The following is a 27,943-nucleotide window of genomic DNA, read 5'->3' as shown; positions in this document are numbered from 1 at the left end:
TTTAGGTTTTGAGTTCACAGCATGATTGGACTATAATAAAGAAAATTTTGAGGAAAATCATTAAATTAATAAAATTTATAATTCAATGAGTTGATCAAGAAGAGAGTTAATAGTTTCAAGAGTATAATAATGTGGAATATTGTAGATAGAAATTCAATAAATGTCCGAGCTCAGTATAGAATTTAAATATTTTCGTGTCATTTCTTGAAGATTCGCGAACTTAAAACTGTATTGTGGGCATTTTTGTTTTTTTTTTGCTTTGGGCGACCAGAGCTTCTAGGTCCTTTTGACGTCGACCTATAGGATCTCTTGTGATTCATATCTTCATCTAGATTAACCCTAGTCCTAGACCCCTGACCAATTTCAATATAGCAGCCACCCAAAGTAGTATAACAGAGACTTCCATCGGGGTCATCGAAACCCTTGAATTGTATTGAATGGGCTCATTGTATATTGTGGGCATAGTTTTAATTAAAATATTCAAATATTTATTTTTTTATTGTTAACCACTTTAAATTTTATTTTTCTTTACAGAGATTTATTGGCCCACTGTAGACAAAAAACAAAGCAGACAAATCAATAATGGTAAGTTGATAATAGTTTCTTATTCTATTCAAATTTTTTCAAAACTAGAAATTATAATTTCCAAAATTTTGTTGGCTAATCTGCATAAGTTCATTAAAAAAGGGTTTCAAAATTTGTTCCAAATAATTAAAAAAAAAAAAAATCGATATTGTAGATCATACATAAATTTTGTCTTACATGAAGCGTTTTACGAAATGTTTCATCCCGATTTTTTTTGACAATTTTTACAATTTCATATTTTACAAGTGTCCAAAAAAAAAATTAAAAATTCACAGACTGTACTACTAAATTTTAAATGTCATCATGATAAAATTTATTGTTTAAGCTTTACCTGTACATTGACAACACAGGGTGTGAACAAAGAATAATATAATGTGTTTGTTTTCAAATGGACTCAAATTTTCAACCGCATTTTTTAACCCTACATTCTCTAAATTTTAGTCTTATTCACTGAAAAAATGACAGGCTAGCTTGTTTTACACGAAGTTTTCATAATTTCATTCTTAAATTTTGAAAAATTTTTCGATGTAATCTTTAATTTTTGAACTCACATTTAAAATTATTCTTGAACAATTTTCACACTATTATCTTTGTACAAATATACGTACAATATTTTATTCAGAGAATACTCTCCTCTATATACTTATAATATTTAATAAAAATTATTATTAATATAAATTTTATACTTTTATATTTCGATAACAGCTGATGATAACACTTAAAAATAAGTAGAATATTAACTGAATATTAAATATGAAGACAGCTCATCTGTGTATATATGATGGAATGTTATGAAATCGGGTATATACATAATATATAATATGATTATCCTTAAATATATTAAATCCAATATTCTCCATGCTATATACACATTATAATATGAATGTATATATACTTCCGGGATAAAAGTAATACATAATGTTCATATTATGGTAATACAATAAATGTCACCACCTATTATAAAAATCTGTTCTTCAATATCTCTCTGCTATATTTAAAAGCAAAAAAAAAAAAACGAAAAAATTATAATGTTAAAGAATAAGTCTTTTAGTCGGATAATAATAACCATCCTCAGTCATCCGGGATTGAACAAGAGAAGAAGAAGAAAATGATAATATTAAAATAAAATACCCAATCAAAAATTATGGTCCAATTTAAAAAAAAAATTCGAGCACATTTTATTTTTTTGTCTATTTTTTTTCTCTTTTTCCTCTTTGTTTTTTGTTACCCTTAGAGTACAAAAAGTGTTATCATAAAGCCCATATATTCTTTTACAATAAAACGCTTTTTTTTTGTTAAAATGATAAAAAGAGACGGAAATACATGTGTGTGATATAAAATGATCTCCGGTTTTATTCTTTTCTCTTACAATTTTTCATATCTCATTCTTATATTTCACTTGGTGTCTTTAATACATTATTTACAGTGTACCTAGACCATGTATAAAAATCTAATGACCCTCCTCCCCCTGAATGCTGGGCATGTCCCTACAGCAATTGCTCAATATCCAGAAGGTGCACTATTTCACATCTACCTCTCATCTGATTCTGCCTATTCCTGTAAACTTCTTAAATCGCTTCTGGTCATGATCTTCCGAAAGCTTCTTGCTTTTCCATAGACCTGGAAGTCTCCTCCCTCCTCTCTCTGATTTCTTTCTTAGTTCCCAACGAAAAATGATCCGACTCCGCTGGAGGACTCCGGTCTAAGGAAAAGTATGTTAGCTCTCTCCTTAAAAGTGTCTCCTCTAACTCATTTCCCGCTACGCCTACATGATTAGGAGATGTATTTGGTTTATCACGATGTATGTAACATACCAATATAAGGTCATCTAGCAACCTAGGTTTTCCAACTTGAAATGGTACCCCCATACAAGTTTTCATACGGGTTTTAAAAAAATTCACCAAATATGATCATGCGACCCGTGACCATCCCGTACAAAATAAGATTTTGGTGTCATATTTGATTTCGCATTTGGAATAATACGTTTCTCCGGCATTGAGAAGGTTTTTCTTTGCAAATAAAATTTCTAGATACACGGCGCATTTCCTATACGTCATTTTATTTTTAATAATTAATTGCTCCTACATTACAATTCACTTAATTTGATTCGTCCATGATATTTTTCTCATGTAAATTAAATTTTTAACAAATTTTCGAATACAAAAAATTAAAAAATTGTAAAAATCTATAAGAATAGCTCATAAAACAGGAAAGAGAAATTATAATTGCTAGTAAAAATGCAGTTAAAATAAGTTTAAATTGAAATTTTTCACATTAAAAATAACACACAACCAACCACACATGCATGATGAATTCATTTATACCTACATAATAGGCATGTAGGTATTTTAAATATTATATGAAATTCAGATGTTTTGAAAGAGAAAGAAAACAAAAAGAGAATAATTTATATGTTGGTGCCATAGGTTAATATTCGACCTCGGAATATCTACGTAGATTATTTTCTATAGAAAAAAAATATTAAATAAAACACTTTCCGCATCCTTTTTTAACAGTAAAAAATTTTTTGAATAGTTTGAAAATTTTATGGTCTTTTTTTTTTTTTTTTGGTAAAGCAATGAGGTTTTTTGTTTTTTTTTGTATAAAAAGAAAATAAAAATATTTTTCAATAAAAATTATTTAAGTTTAAATAATAAAAAAAAATCTATATATATAAAATTATTTTATTACGCAGGGTTATTAAAAAAATTCCAAAAACGATTGAATAAATAAATTTTTTTTTTTTTTTTGTAAATCATACCGAATTTATTGAAAGAATGGAATTTGTTTTCGATAATATTGCCATTTTGAATGGAAATCTTTGGTCGAATAATACTCTTTATGTAAGAGTCTGTCGTTATATTTGATTCACTAAAAGATCGTTGACCATATACTATGCAGGTAGCTATGCTATGCATCAAAGACTGTGAAAAGACAAAAAGTTAATGAAGTAGAATAACTTGGCTCATCACTCCATTGAGAAACGTTGAACGATCCCTTCAATTTCCAGACTCCTAAAGGAAAGAGGCAGTCCTCTAAAGGAATACAAAGATTATGTCTGTAAGGGACACACGTTTTCTTCCGACAACAAAGTTTAGAACTTATTAAATTAATTTTCAATTTTAAATCTCGCGGTATTAGCTATAAAGATTTATTTTCATCATAGACGAGCAGTGACCAGCTTTCACACCAGTAAACCGCAGTTCCTATAATTGAATTAACCCTTTCATACCCAATCTAGTTTTTTTTTTTTTAAATAGCTTCTTTATTCATAGATTTCATTTGATTAATTAAAATTGATTAATTATTTTAATATTCAAAATGTTTTGAAACCCAAAATATTATACTAGAGTAAGGTCACAAATTAACACAATGCGGTCAAATGGGTTAAAAATTTTGTAAATGTATATAAAATATTCATATTGCTGTTCTTTTCTCAATTACTTTAACTGAATTCCACTTACTTGCTGTACTACTCCCTTCAGGAATCTGTTTACGAAACATTTTAGATCTGAAAACAACCCTGTATACAAATTAGATATACATTTATACTCGTAAAATTTACATATTACTATTAGTTACATTATAATGCTATGTGTGCGGTTGAATAAAATTTCAAATAAATATGAAAATTTTTAGCAAAAAAAAAGGTAACCAACGTGAAAATAAAACAAAAAATTATGAAAATTCATTTAATGTTAAACTGCAATATTTAAAATATCTAACGACATAAATAAAAAACACATACACGCTTTTTTTTTCTAAACACCTGTAATTGTAAAGGTGTGAAATAAATTCAGTTTCATATTACGCTTTAATTTTTTTCTTTTTTTCGGTTTTTAGTTTTTATATTTTGCCATAGGCAGTTATGGTATAAAATACAGTTAGTTTGTATAAAAAAAATTTTATAATTTTTGGAATTTGTTGGTTGAAAAATTAAATAGCCTTGTCTATTCGTGCAGGATTTACACATACACACAAATTTAACTACTCGTTTTTTTGTTAAATTATATTTTTATAAATAAAACATTCTACATATAAATAATAAAAAAAATATTAAAAATAATTAAAATTTTGGTTAAAATGAAAATGAAATTATCAAAAATAAATTTCAACAGCGAAATTTGAATGAAAAAAAAGAGGTGGTTTTGCTGTTTTTTTTTTCTCACTTTTTAATTATTTCATGTTACTGGAGCTACCACAATTTATAATTTATATAAAATAAAAAATATTTTTAGACATAGAATTATTGTGAATTTAATTACTTTGTAAAATTTTCGTATAAAAAAAAAAGTTACAAAATATTCGAAGAATTTTTCCATTTTTTACGGATATTATGAACAGAACGGCCTTAAAACTGAATTTATGTTCTAATATTCCAGTGTAGTCGTAAAATTTAAAAATAACAATTTGAAATTTATAATCTGCTCGAATAACCAGGTTATATTTGCTATAAAAACATAAATCGTCCCTATATATATCAAGTACTGAATTGTCTAACACTGTCGCAACTGCAGCTCATTTAAGAAATATAAATATATATTTTTAATATTCAGCTAAGCTTCTTCCAGCAGATGTGAATTTATTTAACCACAAGAACATATTCCAACTTCACGTAGAATCAAATATTCAGAGGGATAATGGAGAATACATTTTATTTTTTGTTTATCCCCTGTACGGGGGCCACTTAATCCTTTAAAAAATATTTCCATTTTATCCACATTTATAGATACTGAGGGGTGTTAATCAACGAATTGAACGATTCGCTGTAACCATCAAGACTTAATATGACGTTGGATCATAGAGATCCATTGAAGTATTCCCTCCAAGGCAAGCTTTGGCAACTACACTGTAGTACTCTCCATTTAAATCCACACAAACGTTTCACAACTAATCCCAGTACGTGTTTTTATGTTTATGATAATCAAATCCACAGTGGCCTGTCAGAAGGCTAAATGCCACCCAATTTATTCACATACTGACAGAGCTGTTAAAAAAAAAATTTCAAATTCTTGTCATTTAAATTTTTAAATTCACTTTTGTTCCCCGCATTGTATGAACTAGTGTGTACACCCTTGAAGTAAGCAACATCTTTATCCTTGATTTATCATAGATATTTTAATTTTTTACAAAAAAAAATCAGATTATCTTATCAAATAGAAAAGGATTAAACTCGTACTTATATCGAATTTAATTCTTAATCCCTATAATTTTTGTAATCATTTCATCAAAAGATATTATGAGATAAATTTCATGTTAATAAAGTTTTAAAGCCGAGCGCCCTTCAAGACTTTTTTTAATTTTGATATTATTACTAAAAAGAAACAAAAAAAACAAAAAAACAAACTGTTTACTTTCTCTCATATTTAATATTAATTTTTTTTTATTTATTAAAATTTCTCCATTTATTCAATTCATTCCAGTTCAGTTTAACGCCCACAATTATTATATTTTACTTATATAATTACAATTACAATCACGTTTTACATTATGTATGCGAGTATGTGTACGTATAAGAATATTTGATATATTTTTATTACTTTCGATATAATTTTATTTTTAACATAAAATTATTTCATCATTTTTATTTCATATATAAAGAAAAACAAAGCAGAAAACAACCAAACAAGAAAAAAAATGTTTTTTTTTTTTTGATGAAAAAGTTTTCAATTTCAATTCAGAAGGTAAGGAAGGGAAAAACTTTGAGTTAAGTATTCCATACGTATAATTAAATAAAATAATTTCTAAAAACAAGTAAAACCGAACGAAAAAATATAATGTATATAACTGTTATACATATACAAACAATTAAATATAAAATACATTTGTAATTAATGAAGAATTTTATCTCCTTAATTTCTCTCACATATAACGGTATATATAAGGTGAGTTAAAACGTTTAATAAATGAAAGACAAGGGAGAAGAATAAAGTTTTTCAAAACTGAGTAATAATAAAAGTATAAAGAAACAAAATATAACAGCAATCAAATTAAATAAATAAATATAATAGGAAGATAAAAGTATATAAATAAAAAAAAATAAGAAAAAAAAATAACAAAATAAAAGTTATATTAATCTAAAGAAAATAATTTACCGCCTTTGAAAACCAATTAAAACTTTTTATAAAAGAAGAGGCAAAACAAAAAATTAGAAATACTCAACAAGACAACCAAAATTTTTTTTTTTTTTTTTGAAAAAAACATGCAGAGGAAATGAAAAAAAAACCGACATGTTACATAACACATGCTCAGGTTAATTATTTTGTACAAATATGTACAGTCGAGTTTCGAAATTCTTATCCGAAATTAGAAAATTTTTGGCCGAAATCCTGTTTGAACGATTAAGAAATGGAAGGCATTACAATTAGTACAGTTAAATTCCGAATTTCTTTCAGAATAAGAAAATATTGGCTAAAATCCAGTTTGAACGGCCGAAGAAAACATTAAGGCGAAGACAGTCGGACAGTCGGATTCCGAATTCCTTTCACAATATAAAAATTTTGAAATAAATCATTCTTAAACGGTGGAGGAAGGTATTAGGAGGAAAGCAGTTGAATTCCAAATTTTTTAGAAAATATGAAAATTTTGATCGAAATCCTGCCTAAACCATGAAGGGGGAAGGAATTAGGAGGAAAACAGTTGAATTCCGAATTTCATTGAAAATATGAGAATTTTTATCGAAATTCAGTTTGAACGGCGAAAAAAGACATTAAACTAATTAATTAAGACAATTATGTAGATTTAAGTTAACACAAATCCATTCCATGATTGCTTTATACTTTTTCAAGAAAAGAAATGAGGATAAGAACAGCGACCCTTCCTTTCGAAACTCTCAATATTCATGCAATATTCAATTTTCATGATCGCGCTAGTCTGAACCAGCAGGCTCTAATAATTACATACTGCAAAAAATTTTAAACAGCTTTTACCGCGAATTTAATTTAATCAAATTGATAATATCCTCCTAAAAATATGCAAATCTCTTTTATAAATTCAAAAAAAAACTAGAAAAAATTCGAAAATGTTTATTTTTCACAACGAATATTTTACTGTATTAATTTGAGATTTATATAAAGTAACCATAGAAATTTTGAAATGTCTTGTAATAAAAAACAAAAAAAAATAAAAACTCAACAAACTAAAAAAGTATTAAGAACTTTATGAGAAATGTCCGGATAATTTACCCGTTTATCATTTGCTCAATTTATTTCGTAATAAATATACTTTTCTTTTATACATACTTAAGAAACAAACTCATTTCTATAATATCATGCAATTATTTTATATTTTATTTCTATAGTATACATGTATTATTGGAAAGAGGCGAATAATAAAAGTTTTCATCTGTATAAGAGAAAAAGAAAATAGAAAACTGACAAATTCAACAATATTAAAAATATGTCAATTTTCATAAAATTTTATATTTAATAAAGAATGTCGAAAAACTCTTAAGGAAATATTTTTTTTTTGTTTTTTAATTCTAAAGTTCTTACGAATCGCAATTATATTAAGAACTTTAAAAGTATAATATAAAAATTTTCGATTAATAATTAAGCACATAATAATGAAGAATTAAAAAAAATATGATTTCGATGAAAGCCATCATGTAATATAGTTAATCTTTGCGGCTTTAATTGGTTAGAACTTCGAATTATGGACGATTAAAATTTAATTCAAGAAACCTTGAAATTTGCTATCAATTTTTTTTTTGTATTTTTCTTATTATTTAGTGGATGCGCAATTCAAACTCCGCAGTCATTAAAAATTTGTAACTTTTATAAAAAAAATTTATTGCATACTATCATACTCTAGTACCTGTGCATTATACTTTTGCATATTTATATGCAATTATCATAATACGGGAACTAAAAAAAAAGTAACTCTTATTTCTGGAATTATAATTTCCTGCATCAACCCCTAAATGTATGCAATTTTAATTCCTAAAAGCATTTATCTTCTATTTTGATTTTGATCCTTCAACGAATTGCTACAATGTTTCTTCTTAACCATAATTTCCCTCTTCAATTTACTGCATAGTTATATTGTATATTAAAAAACAAGGTATTGTTAAAATAAATGATCCAAAATAAACAACAACACCTTAAGGTCTTTTATGTTTATGATTTGGATGCCAAATTTTGTTTTTCATCCTCTTATTTTCTTTTATTTTTTTAAAATATAAATAAATTTCTCATATTTGGCATCAGTTTCTAAAACTGCAGTACTAAATATAAATTAATATGTTTTCATAAAATAATTATTTTTGGTTATGCTTTGTTTTTTTTTTTTTTTTTAAACATAATGAATCCCAAATACTTTATTTCTTACATGTTTTTCTCTTTTAAATAAAATTAAAAAAAAAAAAATTTTCTTGGATTGATTCCATTTATATAGAGAAGTTTTTACTATATAAAGAAATTGTATTGTGTGCCAAGAATAATTTTGATGTGCCATGTTATTTTTTTTTCTTCTGTGTTAGCATATTATGCAATACCAACAAAAAACAGAGAGCATATTAAAAGTTTGTTTCATGTTTTCTATATTATTTTTGTACTATAATGATTGTTATGTTTTGGCAAAAAAATATTTTAATTATAATGTTAACTAATATTTATTCTTGAAAATGAAAATATATTATAGTGTACAAATTTATATAGATAGCTACAGTAGAGATCTAATTCGATATAATCGTAAAATAATTAAGATAGACTTACGTAACATAGAGCATTTAGTTAGACCAAGAATAATGTCATATATATTAATCAACAACCCCGATTCTGACTTATTTTGTGCCTTTTCCGATTTATAAAAAAATGCGCCCCCGCTCATAGTTTTGGGCTGCTCATTGTATATGCTTACTTTATACGTATATGGTAGATCCAGCGCTGTCTATCGGGTCAGTAAGCTCAGAAATATTGGCATTACCGAAAATAATCTCTGTAAGTGAACAGAAAAACTTCAAAATACGGATTTCATACCCACTCAGACGATTCAATGTTAATTTCAGCGTCAAGTGAACTTCAAAATTTTTCACACAATTGTATTTAAAGTCATTATTATGTTTAATATGCATGAGTTAATTGAGTTAAATTTCCCCATGATTTATTTCACATATTAAAATTTAGTACACATATTTTGTTGACACAACAGAGTTATATTGAGCTTTTCAACACCCAAGCTTTTTACACTTATGCAATAATTTATAATATTCCATAGAGCCGAAAGAGATAATATTGTTGAATCTCTTTGTAAATGTTTCAACGTCATTGCAGTTTTAAAATCACTCTTACAATTTTAATACACTCATTCAAATCCAATTTCTCATTCTAATATTTTTGAAACACAAAACACTCAAAATATGTTTATAAAATACCCATATTGTGTTTTACATACTCAAAAACATAAATATTCTATTAAATTATTTTAATTAAAAATTATAAAATTTATTTATATGATATGCATATATGTGGGTGTACTTATACAAAGTATTCAAATTACAAATATACACACTTGTGTAACATACATGCAAAAAACAAATGAATAAAATATTTACAGTATAACAGAAAAATTTTGATTCTCAACAAATTGCTCATAATTTTGTTGTTTAATTTCTCATGTACAATTAGAAAAAATTTGTTTTTTAAAAAAAAATATTAGATTGAAAAATAAAACAAGATATTTAAAAGAAAAGTTTATTATTCATTTACAGATGTTGTTTAAGAAATTTTGTAAAATTTTAAATTTGAGTATACTTGCAGGCAGAATTTAAAACAAACATGAAATTCAATTCAAACTTTTTTAACACCATTTATATCTTTCATTTCGGAATTGTATTGGGTAATTTCCCAGAATTCATTAAAACAATGTGGTGTTTTAGAAATGAAAATTACACCAGTACAGGAGATAAGGAGAGAGATAAGGAGGTACTACAATTATTCAGAAAACATTCAGAAAGTACTGCTTTATATGAAAAATTTTAAAAATCTCTAATAGCTTTCTCTTCCATTAGAATAACGGGTTATGTTCTGAGATGCCGATTCGATAAGACCACTATCAGCATGAATAAACCTCCGGCTGAAAGCTTAATTTTGATCATAGTAGCGGGCGATTGTGTAGGTCCATTCCATTCATACCACATAACCAATCAGGGTGCTAGTGATAGGGGAAGAACACTCACCTAGCAAACAAAATCCAAGGTAAAACCTCGCTATGTTTGAATGTTCGCCAAACAGCATCGCCGACTCGCATTTATACAGGAACCATGGCTGCTCATGCGGGCGTATTGAAAGGCAGTTCGTTAGAGATGTGAATGCAATATGAGATTGTGTGCAGATCTGACTAGAACGTGCATTCTAATAAGAAAAAATATTAAATTTCATTTATTTGCGCAATTCGTGACAAGGAACTCGTCAATAGGACACAAATTAATAGTGATGGTATGCGCATACTTCGCACTGGATAGAGCACTGCCGCTCTGACGGCGGCACAAAGGTTTGTAGAGTATTTCGGTAGGGTGCCCTTTTATGCGCATCATGAAATTTGAGGCAGTATTTATATTAACAATAGGTGAATGTCATGGCTTCGGCCTTTGGGAGTGAGAAGACCGGATGATAAATCAGCAGAAAATGAGCGACAATGAGCTCTACCTCTTGCTAGACTCACTTCAAAGCGGTAGGTTAGTCATGGAGTCCAAAATATTAGGCTTCATATCACTAGGAAGTCACGATTATTGAAACGGGGCAGAACTTATATTTTCCTGACCAAAGGACGGGACTTAGAATATCTATTACAACTTCGTTTAAGAGTATTCAAATGTAATCTGTACTCTTTTATGTGAAAATTTTTGAAAATCTCTAAACATGTGCTCTAGGAACGTGTTGAATGAACACATGTGTATGGTAATGACGAAAATCTGCATTTTTTGTCAAAACTTTATTTCAATTTTCTTAGAACATTTTTTAATCACAAGTGCTCATACTTTATGGAACATCAAGAGTTATCATGTGCAAGCACTCTATTATAACAAATGAAAAACACATGTTATAATTTTCAACTCTTAAGAGAAATATCAAAATACTTAAGTATGAATATGTGTACGCAAGAAATATAACAAAAAAAAAAGAGTAAATTTTAAAGAAATCTTTCGAATTTCTAAAAGCCTTTATTCGCTGTAAAAAGTTAATTCCCAAATTTTAAATTTTTCTGTTTTTCTTTTGCATTTTTCACCGTTATACAAAGGCAAAAGTAATATTAGTCAAAAAGAAGAAAAGATTAGAATAAATTGCGAAAAGCAAGAAGAAACAGAAAAATAAACAATTTCGAATGTAGAAAAATTGGAAAAGTTTCAAAAGTTATTTTAATTTTTCTTCTTCTTTTTTCGGCTTTCGTTCATTTCTTCTTCTTCATTTCCTATACTATTTTCTTCCTTTGTTTTTACTCTAGCTGAAAATATCTTTTTTTCAAAAATATTTTTTCTGTCCTGCATAAACGAATTTATATTGTATATAACAGTTTTTTTCTCACCCGAATTTTAATATATACCAATTTTCTTATTTTGTATTCATCCTTTAAAGTTAAAAATATTAAAATTACAGTTAAACTTCTTAAAAAAAAATATTTTTCATTTACAAGATGATGATTTCTTTTTCTAAAATATTTGCTATATATTTTTTCATGTTTCTAATCGATGTTTTTATATAGCTATTTTGTTATAATTGTTATACTTTTATGTTTGACATCGAAAATTCATTGCCTATATACTCCATAAACATTTACATATAAAAATATATTTTATGCATACAAGTAATAATAGAAAAAATTTCATAATACTCGTATACCAGCAAAATAATAGTATAAAGAAAGAGAGAGAGAGAAAAAAAACTAAAGTAAAAAAACATAAAAACAAAAAAAAAAATATTTTTAAAAGAATGAAAGAATTTTTAACTGTTTTTATTTTACTAACAAAACGCCTTCGAGTCAATGACATTCCTTTTGTCATTGTACTGTCAAAATGATAGAGAGAAATGGAAAACAAAAAAAAAATGAGCAGAAAAACCCAAATATTTTGTTTATAACCTAATTTTTCAAAAAATTGCTAGAGTTTTTTTTTGTTTTCTTCTTCTCTTCTTTTTTTTTCATATTTTTCATATTTCGCTTGAATTTTGTTATGAAACTGAAGGCAACACAACAAAAAAAAAATAAAAAGGATAATAAAAGGATAACAACCAAAAATGAAAAAAAATAATAAAATAAAAACTTTTTTTTTTGTTCAAAGAAATTCTTTATGAAATTTCATAACTTTGTTTTTACAACAAAATAACATACAAATAGACTGTATAGCATACCAACTTTCAAACAAACATAATGACGAAAATTTTAACATAAGAATGTAAATTGTTATAATAAAACAGAAAAAAAATAACAAAAAAAAAACATTAAAATTGTGGCGTTGCCATAATGTTACATCTGTTTTCGGATCTCAAAGCGAAGTTAATGGAAAAGCAATGAACTACTCAGAACAACTGACGCGCAAAGCGATATGTACTGTATTGCTTTCAATTATTTCATTCCCAGGTAAACGATAACATTGTAATACGTATTCCATTACTATGGGAAGTATAGAGTCAACAAATTGTAAAAATTTCTTCTCTATCTCCACCCTCTATGAAACTGTGGAGGTACAGAAGAAAAAAAAGTGTAAAGTTATTTAAGACATTACATTTTTACAACAATAGAACTGCAAGTGCTTGATTCTTGCGACATCTTCAAATTTGTCACAGATGTAGATTTCAAGGGACCTTAGAAAGAGAGACACATAGATCCTTTAGGGTCATTGGGCATTATTTCCCCAAATTTAATACAACACGATGTTAACAAACACTCTTAAATATCCATATCTACTCCGAAAATTGAAATAATAACGGCAATACCAAAAAAAAAAAAATAATATAATTTTTAAAATTAATAGTAAAATAAACGAAAAATTTATATAAAAATTTTTTCATATCTACCATTTACAACATTATGTATGTATGTACGTGTAAATATTATAATATTATGCAAAGGATAATCTTATTGCAGAAAAGCACAGATTTATGTCCTCATAACAACCATTTGATATGAAGGAAAAAATAAAGAAGCCTCCCACCTCCGATTAACATAAACAATAAGATGTCGTAAAAAATAAAGAGTGCGAGCATATAAAAATGAAAAGGATAAAAATTACAAATACACAAAAAAAAAGCTGAGTTTAACTTTTTACTAGAAAGTTTAAAAAATGATAAAAACGGTAATAACACCAAGAAGTATGAAGAGAAAAAAAATGAAAAAATTCTAAAAGCAATTTAACATATTATAACTCTTTTTTTTTGCCCCCCCCCCTTTTCACATTTTTTGCTTAGTTTTTTGTTTTGCTCCTTCATTTTTCATTGCTGTCTTGTTTAAATTAGCAACACACATGGCTTGTTTCTCTTGCGTGCATTTAAAAAAAATAACAGTTATAAAGTATAAAAATATTTTATGCTAATATTTTTTTTAATAAAAATGTTAGTAGGCAGGCAAGTCTTATTGGAGAGAACAAGCGGTAAATTAAGGATTTCACCATAAAATTCTCATTTACATTACATGGGGAGCAAATGACAATGAACTTTGAAATCCACCGAGGCTAAAGGAGGAAAGACTTAAAAATTACTATAGAAAACCCGAAAATCGCCGATAATTTCTTATTCCTCTGCAACTCAATTGGTAGTGCATCCATCTAGAAAGCCATAAGTCACTGATTCGAGCCCAGTTCGAAGAGAAAAATTTTTTAATATCTGCACCTTATATGAAAATATATAAATAAAAACTTGGGCTGAAAGAATTTTGGTAATCTTATCCAATGTGCCCATTTTGGGATTTTTTGCAAAGTAACAAGCAAAAAAAGGACTAAAATTTTTTAACGGTAGTCCTTTTTTTTTGTTCGAAACTTTTAATTTTTCATCAGTTCCTATGTTGTTTTTCATTTTTTTTTTTCTTGTTATTTTTAAAAAAAATTTTTTTTTTGCCAGTTTTTGTTGATTTGACTTTTAAATTTTAATAGATGCAAAGTGCGTCTTAAAAACAAACAACTTACTAGAAAAATAGTATGACCCTTTTTTTATAATTTTGTTTTCTATGATCATTTTGATGGAGAAAAAAAATTCTATTTGAGATTTGCCTTTTTTTTTAAACGGAATAAGTTTAGATTTTTGTGCTTTAAAAAGAGAAAAATGTCGGACCTACACCTAAAGTTGAACTACATTTATATTGAATACCCTTTTCAAACGAGTAGAATGGTAGTTGTAGATTGTCTTCGTTGTGTTGCCTAATATCAGTACTGAATTATCGCTATAACAGACCACTTTCAGTTTGAGATCACCAATTTTGTAACTACGTCACATTATATCTTAAAATTCATCTTCCTTTGCAGGTGTTTTCAGATATCTGGAGAATCGATGTCTATCAATCTGGAGAATGTGAGTTTTGGTGTTATGCAAGCCATTCAAAGAGCCTTTCAAGATACCTTTATAGTTAACCCTGCTTAGTTGAACTATAAGATTTCTGAATCAGTTTTGGAGACGAACGTTATGCTCCAGCACCCGATTTTCATATTATTCTTTCTCTTGTTTTGTTTTTTAAACTTATTCTTTAAACATTCTGGTTCTTTACCATTAATTCTGTTATAATTATTATCCGAAACCTTTATTTTTCTATGAGTATATGTAAATAGTCGATCAAGCAGGTTGCTAGCCTTACTTAATCGCATTGTATACTGACTTTCTTTGGTATAGATCCATTGTATTCTGAATAAAAAGGAATACCAGGCGCAGGATGTTATCTTAGATAAACCGCAATGGTCTTGAATAGATTATTAGCTTTGGCTCACTTGCTCTATATTCCGCAACAGCCTCTCTTTGACCTTACCTCCAGTTAATATTAAAGGGATTAAATTAAGGATCTTTCATTTAAATCCCTAGTCAATTTGCATGAGTTTATAACTTTTGTACGAATTTTTTTTTGTTCTCCTTTTTTAACAAATTGCAAATTTTAGTCAACTTTTTCCTCAAATCATTAAAAAATTATGAAAAAAAAGAGCAGCAATAAAAAAAAAAAGAGGATACACAACAAATGTTTTCTCACAACCTTTTTTTTTTATAAATCATGATTTTTGCATTCTTTTTCATTCTGTTGGGTCTACAGATGAAATTGAACGATAAAACGTGAGTACAAAAATAAAAGTGTTAAAAAAATGGCAAGAGTAATTTACAACAAGATGGCGAAATAATATTAACGAATACATATAAAAGGAAAGAAAAAAAAAAGAGGAAAGTAATGCATGTAATAACCTATAAAAGGACTTTTGAGTAGCTGATAATTAAATACTCATGGAAAAATATTTATTCTAAACCTTGTTTTGATGTTTCAACTGTTGAAATACAAATAATTCTACAAGAAATTCATCTTCCTATAAGACGCTCTTTATTAGGAACGAATTATTTGTACAGATCATTTGTTTCTAAATTGAAATTCTTGGTAGAGCTTAAAATCAATCAGTGTTATCAATAATTGAAAATTACTTGCACACCATCTCACTAAACAATACAGTGGTTGTGTATGTGGTTAAAAGACCACAAGTATATCTCTTTGTATGTCTTTTGAATTATTACCAAAGGGTATATCCTGCATTTCATAAAACAGCTAAGAAAATGTGCTTTTATAGGATACAACGAGATCTTATTACATATATTTTGATAACATCTTATTAGTAAATAAAAAATCGGCGCTTATTTTTTCTTTTATGATCTTTCCTCTTTAAAATTTATTGGGATGTCTTGTGCATATTACCAAGGAAATTGAAATGCTATCTATACTTTTTTTTAAGTATATTAAGTATAAGGCGTAATATCTTGTTCACTCCTTTTATTAATTTCTTTATTTTGGAATTTAGTCAATATTTATACACATGTGATGCCTACATATTTTTATATCACCATGCCTACATTTTAAGTGTATATTTAAATTTAATGGATCTCATCCTTTTTATGTGAAAATATTATTATACCGTATATTTTAAAGGAGATTCTTAATAAAAGAAAAGTATTAAGATACAATAACAAAAAAAAAAAAACAAAATATTTTATTGCTTTATTAAAAAAAAATTTTAAATGTTTATTTTAAGCCTTTCCTATACATAAAATGTAAATTTATTATAAGAATATTAAAATTTTCTTAATGATTTTATTAAAGAATTTAGAGAAATAAATTAATATTAAAACGATATTATGAATGGTAACATGGAATATAAGCTCGGATCCTTTTCCGAGAATATAGCCATTTGACAATGAATTGTGGGAAAATTTACAGCAATTGAAACAATTTCAAATTTGAAAACACAAGCCTATGTGTTTTTTCGTGCTAAAGATGTAGAAAATAAATTCCGTTTGTCTTTTAGTTCAAAGAAACAATTGCTGAAATCCGGGTCTATTTCCAATTGAAAAACAAACTAAATTTTAGATGTTTAAAAATGATTTAATTATAAACAAAAATTTAACCAAAAAAGTGAATTTTTTTTGTCCAAAACTAATTCAAAAAATTTTTCAATAAAATTTTAATAACCTTACAAAATGTATAGAACTCAACACTGAATACAATAAAGGAAATTTGGAGTATGCTAGCCCTTAATACTGTTTACGCGAGATTTATGTATAAATTGTATTAATCTTATATCTTTTAGTAAATTAAATATTTACAACATTATAAAGATTCTATTATATTTTATAATAATAAATCTTCTACATATGCCATTGAAAAGAATTTCATTTCTCTTTTTACTTAAGTCACTCATCTATAGTATTTTTTCGAACAAAACAAATGAATATCATCTTTTAAAACCGAAAAAATACAATAGTATCACATCACCCTTTTTAGATTTATATATCACAAATACAATTGTATATGTATACATAAATAGTGTATATTTACTGCATATTGTATGCTCTACTGTAGCTCAAATTACAATACTCTTTTTATATAAAATATTCAATTTTCAATTGAACAAAACCGGAATCAATGAAATTCTATTGAAAACAAATTACAAAATAACTACTTACTTACATTGTGTATGTAAATACAAGTAAAGTATTGTTAATAAATGCATGTGTGTGTGTATGATGTACATAATATATGTAAGTTATTTTTGTTTATTAGAAAAAGAAATTGACAATAGATATTAAGAACTTGAAAAGCATTAAAGCCGAAAAGAAAACCGATTTTTCTCTTTATTCTTTTTTTACTTTATTCTAGACATTCTAGATATTCTATTATTTTAAATGGCGCCTTAAGTATAAAAAAATTAACAAATGTCTATAAATAAAATCATGTTTCATATTTCGCAACCATTCTCCATTTGTATGTATGTTTAGTTACACAACGATAATAAGTTAAAGAAACTGTCTAAGATTCACTTTAAGTTGAAATAAATATCAGAAAACACGCACATTATTATCCCGAAAACTCTAAATATGCCCTGTTAAATAAATAAATAAATAAATCTCATTTTCATATGCCATTAAAATTGAAGAAAATATTTTGTAATTATTTTTTTTTTATATACATTTATTATGTAGTATGGTAGACTATAAATTTTCAGATTTTAGTAATAGTTATTCATAATCAGAACAAGAAAAACAAATTGTTGAGGCGAGTTCAGTAGATAAAACAGGTTGTTGAGGCGAGTTTATTAAAATAAAAATTAAAATAATTTATTGAGATTTCAGTAGATCTCAATTTTTTAGTTTTTCACTGAATTACTCCTATTATTATAGCACTGCGATTTTATTGTACAGCAAAACAACTAATATTGCATATATTTAGGCGAAATACTTTCATTATAACAAAAATTATACGTGTTTAAAATGATAAAATAAGGTTCTAAACAAATTTTTAATGCTTACGTTTAAAATTGAAATATTTGAAATCAATGAAACCCTATTTTTCATGGTTTTAGAAGCAATCTTTAAGCCTCAGAGGGCTCAGGTAAGAAACTTTCATTATATACCTAATTATTCTTTTTTAAATTCATTAACTTAATGGAACTATGCCACACATTATAAAAAATTTTTAAATTAACTATTTTTTATAATAATAAATTCAATATTATTAAATTTTAATTATGGTCCCCCTTAACGAAACTGACAATTCCAATTTAAATATATATTTGAAAACTAATAAAATTTAACAATTTTATTTTTAGATTTTTACACTTTTCCCTGTTATCATATTTTGCATGATCAGAAAAAAAATTATTTAATTGTATAAATTTCAAATTGGATTCAAAAATTATTTCGAAAATAAAATCTAATAAGATATTTTCCTTTAAGCATTTTTAGTATTCTTCCTACATTCATTCATACGCACAATACATAATTATACAAGTATAGTTAAAGTTTGAATAAAAGCCCTTAAAATTGTGGATACTTAATACAATTTCCGAATTTAAATGCTTATATAATATTATGTAAAATATATAATTTTATATTATACAATTTAAATTGTCACATGGGATTATGTTAAAGGAGCCTAAAATAATATAAAGATATTATACTAGAATTTTATATACACATATACTTACGAAAAATAAGAATGAGAAAACAAATAAAAAATGTTTTGTTTTCAAAAATAACCTTGGTTTTCTTATATTTTTCTCACAAATTTTCATTTAATTTCATTTACATTTTCCTTATAAAATACTTAAAAGTCTTATAATATTTATAAAAATACATACATATTATACAACGGGTGATTTTATTCACTTACTATAAAGCTTACATAATGTTTGGCTGCCGATCATCCTTTTGGAATGACTGTAATGTGATAACAGGTAAGCTAAACTCAGAAAGTTGGGATTTAGATATTTAGATTTAGATGTTGCCGGTGGGATGCTACAAATGGTGCTAGCGTGACATGACGTGCCGAGACGTGATGTAAAGTAACGTAATGAGACGTAACTTGTCGTGACGTGACGTAACGTAAGGTGACATAACGTGTCGTGACATGACGCCATGTGACGTAACCTGACGTAACGTGACGGGACGCGACTTGAATTGAAGTGCCATGACGTGATGTGCTGTAACAGAAGAGTAAGAAAAAAAATAGCAGTATTCCGTATGTTCCATTAAATTTGGCTTAAAATTTAATATGTATATCGAATAGGCCACCCTAAACGACATGGTGACTAATGCTTAAATATGAAGTTCTATTATAAGAGAAAATGCCAATAATAATGGTCTGTCAACTCAAATAAAAATTACAAGCATTGTTTTCTATTCTTCAAACCAAACGTATTGAACAAAAACACCCATTACATGTATACAAATGAATTACCTTCGTACTACCTACATGTTTTTCATTTTGTTTTCCCTATAAAATACACAAATGAAATGAAAAAAAAAAAAAATTTACAAATGTAATAAGAATCTGTTTTCAAAACAATTTTTTTGCAAGTAATAAGCATACGAAAGTCTCCTTATACATAGCCACATACATACACGCATCTATATTTATTTCAGAAATTATCAAAACTGTTTATAGCTAAATTTCTTACGAATATACTTGTATATATATATATATACATACTTATTATACGTTTTTATCTTATTTTAGGAAATAAGACTCTCTCCCATAACAAAAAAGAAAAAGAGAACAACAACAGAAATTAAGGAAAATGCCTTTAAGCTTAACAAATTTTTGAATAATTCTATTATGGAATTTATACAAGTTTCCATGTCATTTCGAATTTTATTCAATTTAATTTTTTCTTATTTTATAATTTCAATTTAAATTTAATTCAATTTAATTTTAAATTTTTAAATTCTTATAAAATAATTTTAAGTTTTACAAATAAATTGTTTTTCATTTTTAAACTTTAAGATTTTGTAAATTTTTCTTGTATAAATTCCATTCGAATATAAATTTAGAATATTCATAAATGAACAAAATTACTGAAAATATTAAAGAAGAGAGAGCAGCCCTTCTTATAAGGTCAGTCAATAAAGCAAACGAAAATTTTACGTCCAAATACATAGCGATTATCTGAAAATAGAGTCAATTCTGGAGAAATGACGGGATTTCATTTATTTTCTTATTTTTCATTTCAAGTAAGCTTTCTCTGTACTTATTGGTCTATTTATAACTTATTATTAAGAAAATTTTCTGTTTTGAAACTAAAGTTTAGTTCAATTTAGATTAAAATTATCTTACCCCCTTAGAATACCCAATAGTTGTTAATGACAAGATTCCTTGAAACAAATCCAATATTTATAATTAATTTGTTTTGGCATAATTAATGATTTTAATGCGAATTGTCCCTAAAATATTTTATAGTTTTAGAATGAAATTAAAAAAGAACAATACTAACAATAGATTTTAAATTTACAATATTTTTTTTTTTGGTAGAAATTTCCAGAAGAATGCAATCTTGTTATTTATAAATCTCTTTCTATATAAAATCATTTTATTTATTTTAAATTCCAATTATTTTAATAATTTTATGAATAAAATTCTGTTTGAGTTTCTATCAAACTATAAGCATATAGATAATATATGTACATAATGTGTGTAAATATCAATAATCTAAAATTCTATGAAATTTCATTAATATTAGCATTCACATATTATGAAAATATTGTCCTCAAGCAAAAATTTTGATGCGATTATCAGGAAAATGAAAAATTCATTTTCAGAAAACACTAAAAATCTGATCACGTCTTTTTTAGAATAATTGTTCTTTAGATTTCTATATAATATGAAAAATAAACCTTGAATTTATGTAGGAAAAGTTTAGTCAAAATATCAAATTGTCGAAAAAAGGAATTTTAATTAGATCAATGTCGAATATACAAGTTTTAGGAAAAATTTGGAAAATTTTCTTTGAATTTTATTATTTTGATTATATAAGCATTTTGGTTCAATATTTTTGAATGTGGGAAAAATTGTGTTAGGTAGGTCAAATAATTTTTATAAAAAATGTGTTCTTCAATTAGTAAGGTAAATTTCTTTTCGTTCTCTTCATGAGGTTGAACCGACACATTGGATATTAAATTTTGGCTGTTTCAAATGCAATTTTAATGAAAAAAGATATGAATGTGAAAATTTCTCAACCCAGAGAGCAATATTTATAAAACGCCGTTAAGGTACTGAAACCAAATGAAATATTAATTAACATGGAACTTGGATTCTAACCAAATATAAAAACAGTTCCTTGTTAGAAAATAAATCTGAAATGAATTTGTTCCATATTGTCTCTAACGATCCAATTAGACTCTCATATTACTAAATAATTGTGTAAAAAAATATTATAAGCATATTATGTAATAAAACTATTAAATAGACTTTAATATAATACTTAAGCATACAATTATTATAACAATATAAAAATCCATAAAATAAGCAAAAAAAAACAACAAAATATCAAAAAAACAACACGTATAACATTTACGTAGGCACATAAATAAGGTGTGACAATAATTTTTCATCACTTTAATGCAAATAAATTCTCGTTTAACAAGAAAATGTTATTAATTTTTCTTTCATTCTTTTGGTGGCACAAAGATCCTTTTTTGCAATATGAAAAAAAAATATATAAAATATTATTAACGGTATTCAAAGTGAAAATATAAGGGACAAAAATAAAATTGTTTTGTTTTCTCTTTTTCTTTTTTTTTATTTGTCACTTGTGTTATTCATAAACTTCTTTTATTTTCTCATTCATTTTTCCATAGAATAAGAAAGGAAGGAAAGAAAATTCTACTTTTTTTCCCCCTCTTACATTAATGATTTATAAATGTAAACATCTTAGGGTTACCATGTTTTTAAAACCGCTTATTTATTAAGGACAATGTCGTACATTTATAAAACTATTGTGTAAATCACATAACATGTAAGTATATATAAGGTATTTTATATGAAAATAAAAGACATTGCCTTGAATATTTTATAATAAAATATTGAAAGGAATTTTTCTAGTGTGGAATTTTAATAAAAATTTTAGTAAAAATATTAATAAATTTAAATAGAAATGATGTTACATTTGATTACGTATAATATATAGGCAGAATTTGTAAGTATGAATTATAAGTTGTTTTTAAATAATGTTATACAACTAGGAAAAATTTTATAAATTTATTAAATTTTATAGTGCTTTAAAATGTGTAAAACATTAAAATACCTTAATCAAATTCCAAAAATTATTAAAGATTTCTTTCATTGTTAAAACATTGAAGCAATCATTAAACCCAGAGCAATAATTAAAATCAAACTACGCAGCTAGAACGATTAATATTCACGCTTTACATACATTCTTTTTTAATTGTTATGTAGAATTGTAATAAATAAAAATACACAATATAACAGAAATCTGAAACTGTTATAAAGCTACTATACAATCTGTCACATATCATTATTTAAATAAAATAAATAGAAATACACAATATAACAGAAATCAAAAACTGTTATACAACTGTTATACATTCTCCCACATAATTATTTAAATAAAATAAATAAAAATGCGCAATATAACAGAAATCAGAAACTGTTATACAACTGTTATAAATTGTGTCACACCATTATTTAAATAAAATAAATAAAAATGCGAAATAAAACAGAAATCAAAAACTGTTATACAACTGTTATACATTGTGTCACACCATTATTTAAATAAAATAAATAAAAATAGGCAATATTACAGAAAGTAAAAACTGTTATGCAACTGCCATTCTTTGTGTTATACATCAATATTATTAAACATTCTGTATGAAAAATTAATTATCTTTATAGAAATGGCACGCATGTGTTCAGCTAGAAGCAATGTAAACTTTTAACACTAAAAACATTTATATTAAAGTAAATTATTAATTTGCAATATATTATTGAAATAAATTGCTTCTTATTGTAATTTATTGTTAAATTTCCCTATTCCTAATTTTTATAATTATCCAATTTATCACTTAATATTTATTTGTTTCTTAGGCTTCAAAATAATCATTCAATATATATAAACGAATGTATGCCAGAGTGATGATTATATAATTATATATAAATAATTAAAATTTTATCTACACTTTATTGTACCAGCTACTTTCAAGCAATAATAATATTTTATTTATATAGATTACTCTTTATGAAATTTTAACGAATATGGCAGCAAGATTATAAATATTTTTAAATTAGTAAAAAATTCATTGAATAAAATATCCTATATATTAGCTATTAAAATTTTGTATTATAATTTAAACATCATTTAAAATGAAATTTAATTTAAAAATAAATGATTTAAAAATTAAACTTTAAACTGCACCTGTTTTATGCGACAAGCTTGGAATTGGGAACTTATTCTAAAATTTGTACGTGATCGTAATTTTTAAATCCGTTTAAGTTGGGAAAGAGATTGTTAGTTACTGAATGTGTTCTAAAAGTTTAACCTATTTAATTTAGGTGTCACTGTTATACTGTGTTTTTGTTCGTATTATATTGCATACATAACTCGGCTCTGTTAATATAGATTCGCTTTAGTTAATTAGTGAATACTTAAAATTAAATTAAAAGTTTACAATTTTAAGAGAGGTTAAATCTGATCACATGAAAGGATTTTGTAATTTTAGATCTATCTGCTTTTATAAGCGAACAGGAAAGAACTTATTCGCTGCCACTTAACAATTTTTCAATGTCAGCTTTTAAATACGTTCAAATTTATTTGAGTTGAGTTACTAAATAAATTTTAAATCTATTTTGGTAATTTATGGCAGTTTGGAAACTCTATTTTCATTTGAATATAACACTTATTACAATTTTGACACCAAATTTTTTTATTCTCTTTTTTTTGTGGTTTTTTTTTGTCAGATTAACAAAAATGTTTAAGAAAAGCGATCATCATGTTTTTTTTTTATATATTTAAAATACAAAGTCGACTTGAAAAATAAGAAAATGTATTTGGTATTTTCTGCTTTGTATAGTGTGATGTATGATGAAATGTTAAAAATATTAAAAATATTACAAAAAAAAAATTCTCTCCGCTTCTCAATTTAATATACGAGTATTTCGCATTCAATGACTGGTAATAATAATATTTATGTATTGTACGTAAATATGTATGTATGTTGATATACAAAAACATATTTTATTATTATTTTATAATTGTATGGGATGGGGGGGTAATATACTTTTCTTTCTCATTTTATTCCATGTTAACATAAATACATTGTATTATTATAAAAAAAAAATAGAAAAAAAAAATAAAAACATCAAATAAAATATGTCAAAAAACCGATGCCAAGGCTATAAAAATAAAATAAATTATTATTTTATATGCAAAAATACATACATACATACAAATGTATTTATAGCACCGCAAAAATGGATTATTTGCATGTGTGTGTGTGTGTACATGTGGATACAAATATATCAAATATAAAAAAATTATTATATTTTTTCTTTTTCGGAGGGAAAAAATAGATCTATGACTTTCTTATTATTCCCTAATGTTGCTGTCCTTTTATAAATACATTCTATATGTGTACATATGTATGTACGCATTCACATATAGTATATTTAAATAGATAGACGCATTATGAATTTAAATTATAATCGTTTTCTAATTTAATTTATTATCTCTTGTCATATTTTTTTTTTATTTTTTGTGGTTTTTTCTACTTAATTTTCTAATATTTTTTTTTTATTATATTGAATTCCCATATGGCTCCTTTTCATAAAAGAATATACATTTGCTTATGTATGTATATACATAGATGGTTATATAACAGAATTTCATTTAACGAATTTTAACAAGAATAAGTCTTTAAGTTTCTCTATTCTAAGAGAGGGAAAATATTATACTGCACTTAAAAATCGAGAACAAAACTCGTAAATATTATTATATTGAGAGATGACAATAAGATTTCCGTTACTGAGATGACTTTACTTGTTCCTAGAGCGAACATGGTCAATTTGTGACGAGATTTTCTTATTCAAACTGCATTTTCATTATTTATTTACTTTACAATTCAGAAAGCAATTTTCCTCTATTCTTATCCAGCATAATTACACTAATTAAGCTACTATTTCTATGCCATTAAATCCTATAATACGTATGCCATTAATTCAATTTATATAAAGTAGACTGTTCTTTTAAGTACAAGCAAATATTTCTAAGGACATCATACAGTGTTCTATTATAATACTAAAATAACCTATATTTTTGATAGTTATTTGATTGAAAAATCATGACTCAAAATTTGTCCCTGACAAGTCGCAAAGTATATCATCCGCAACTGGTCTTATTATAGTGTATGTTGTATATAAATTCAATGTAAATTTTACGTAATATATAAGCTTTAAGACGAAATTGAGAAGGATAAAATTAAATTCATGTATGCTTTTCAATGCTCTAATCTTTCATAAAAAATTCGCATATATTTATAAACTTTATATTATAATTTATTCTAAACAAATATCCCCCTCTCCCACAATATGAAATAATTTGCATATACACATATGTATATATTATGTATATACATGTGAGTATTTACCCACACTTATATGGGTAATTCCTTTTTATTGATTTATTTTCCATTTTGCAAATATTTTAAATTTATATTTTTGTTTATATTTGGGGTAAAAAGAGATAGAAATCCAAGGAAAAATAAGCAAAAAAAAAAAACACCAAATTCAATAGAAAAATAAAAAATTTTTTTTGTTTGTTTGTTTGTGTTTATTTTAAGAAAATAAAAAACAAACAGAGCCTTTACACACGTACTTGTACGCATTTTGTGTTTTTTTTTTTTTATTTCATTTTAAAATTCAATAAGCCTATATATCGGAGATAAAAGTATTACAACTTATAAATGTATGTACACACATATGTGCAAGTCTTTACCATATTTCCATTATAATATAAGAGAAATTTTTTTGTATACGCACACATGCGAACTGAAAAAAAAAAAAAAAAGTTAAATTTATTTTTGTTTTCTTCTTTAAAAGTTGAATTTTTTTTGTAAATATTTTCTGTAAAAATTTCCATTTTTTTTTCTTATATTTTGTTGCTTTACATTTGTTTGAATAAGAAAAAAAAAACAGCCTAAAATTGTGTTTGATATAATGTAAATTTGTGTCATTGATCAAAGTCACATTAATCAATTGAAACTCTCTGTCAAAAAAAAAAATATTACAAAATAAATCGAAAAAAATTGAAGTTTACACATTATATGCCTTGTTCACGTACCTTTACCCTATATTTTATGCAAATACATAAATATGTGGTTGTATACGAATGGTAGCTCAACATATTAACGGTTTGTAATAAAATCGCACCGTTTTTTTGTATTAAATATTAAATTATTTTCATTTTATTACCAAATTATAGCCTCAAAATTTTTGGAAAAACCAAAATGCTCTTTCGTTAATTAATTTTTAAATTATGCATAAAAAAAATGTGAATGTACACTAATTAGAATACAGAATTTTCTAAATAATTTCTAAATTTAGTAAAAACATGAAAATGAAGGAATAATAGAAAAAAATAGGCCCATAATAAATTAAAAATCAATTTTCAGATTTTTCACTTTTCATTGAAAATATTTCAATGTTTGAAATGTAAATTGCGAGTAATTAATTCAAAAATTTTTGGACAATATCCAAGAATTTTATTATTATTATCAAGAAAATTTGAATTTTTCTTATTAATTTTAGAATAGTATTAAAAATCAGCTTGTTGTGCATTTGAATTTTTAATCACAACGAGAAAACCATAAAAATTTTAAATGTGTATGCGTGTATTTAAGATTTAAGAAAGAAATTTAAGTTTATAAAAAATTGCATGCATTTTGGGGTTTTGAAAAAGTTTTTTAGCAATAACTAATTAAATTTTTTGGTCATGTAAAAATTTGAATTTCAACTTTGCTTTTAAACGATTTGTTTGTTGAATAAGATTTTTGTAGTCATTTTCAAAATATTTTTCTTAGATTTTATTTCAACTTCGTGCAAATACAGGGTATACGTAGATTTATAGTTAAATTCATTCAAATTAATGCGTTGTACGTATTGTAGCTGTGTTTAATATACAGATATGCTGATGAAAAGCATGGTAGGGAGGGTTAGGGGTACCAAGTGGCGTTTATTGCTTAAACTAATTTTAAAAAAATGTTCTATTGTCAAAACTATTAATATAGTAAAATAATTCCGTTAAAAATATTAACATGAATTTTAAAATTCTTAACAAAATGTCTAGGAATACATTCTAATTTAAAAATATATACTTATACATATAATTTTCTAATAATTGCATATCAAT

General features: G+C 25.5%; 1 long non-coding RNA gene across 1 annotated transcript in view; it reads left to right on the top strand.

Moving 5' to 3' along the window:
- The first annotated feature begins 534 nt into the window (after window positions 1-534).
- Window positions 535-27,943, top strand: part of LOC129615444 (uncharacterized) — a 62,210-nt gene continuing 34,801 nt past the window's right edge. The window contains exon 1 of the long non-coding RNA XR_008697456.1: window positions 535-585. This is a non-coding gene — a long non-coding RNA (uncharacterized LOC129615444). The remainder of the gene's footprint in view (window positions 586-27,943) is intronic.

Source organism: Condylostylus longicornis, unplaced genomic scaffold (genome assembly GCF_029603195.1).
Source record: "Condylostylus longicornis isolate FDR11 unplaced genomic scaffold, ASM2960319v2 ptg000005l, whole genome shotgun sequence".
Taxonomy (NCBI): domain Eukaryota; kingdom Metazoa; phylum Arthropoda; class Insecta; order Diptera; family Dolichopodidae; genus Condylostylus; species Condylostylus longicornis.
The sequence above is the reverse complement of the archived record's forward strand: the minus strand, read 5'-3'. Positions and strand labels throughout refer to the sequence as shown.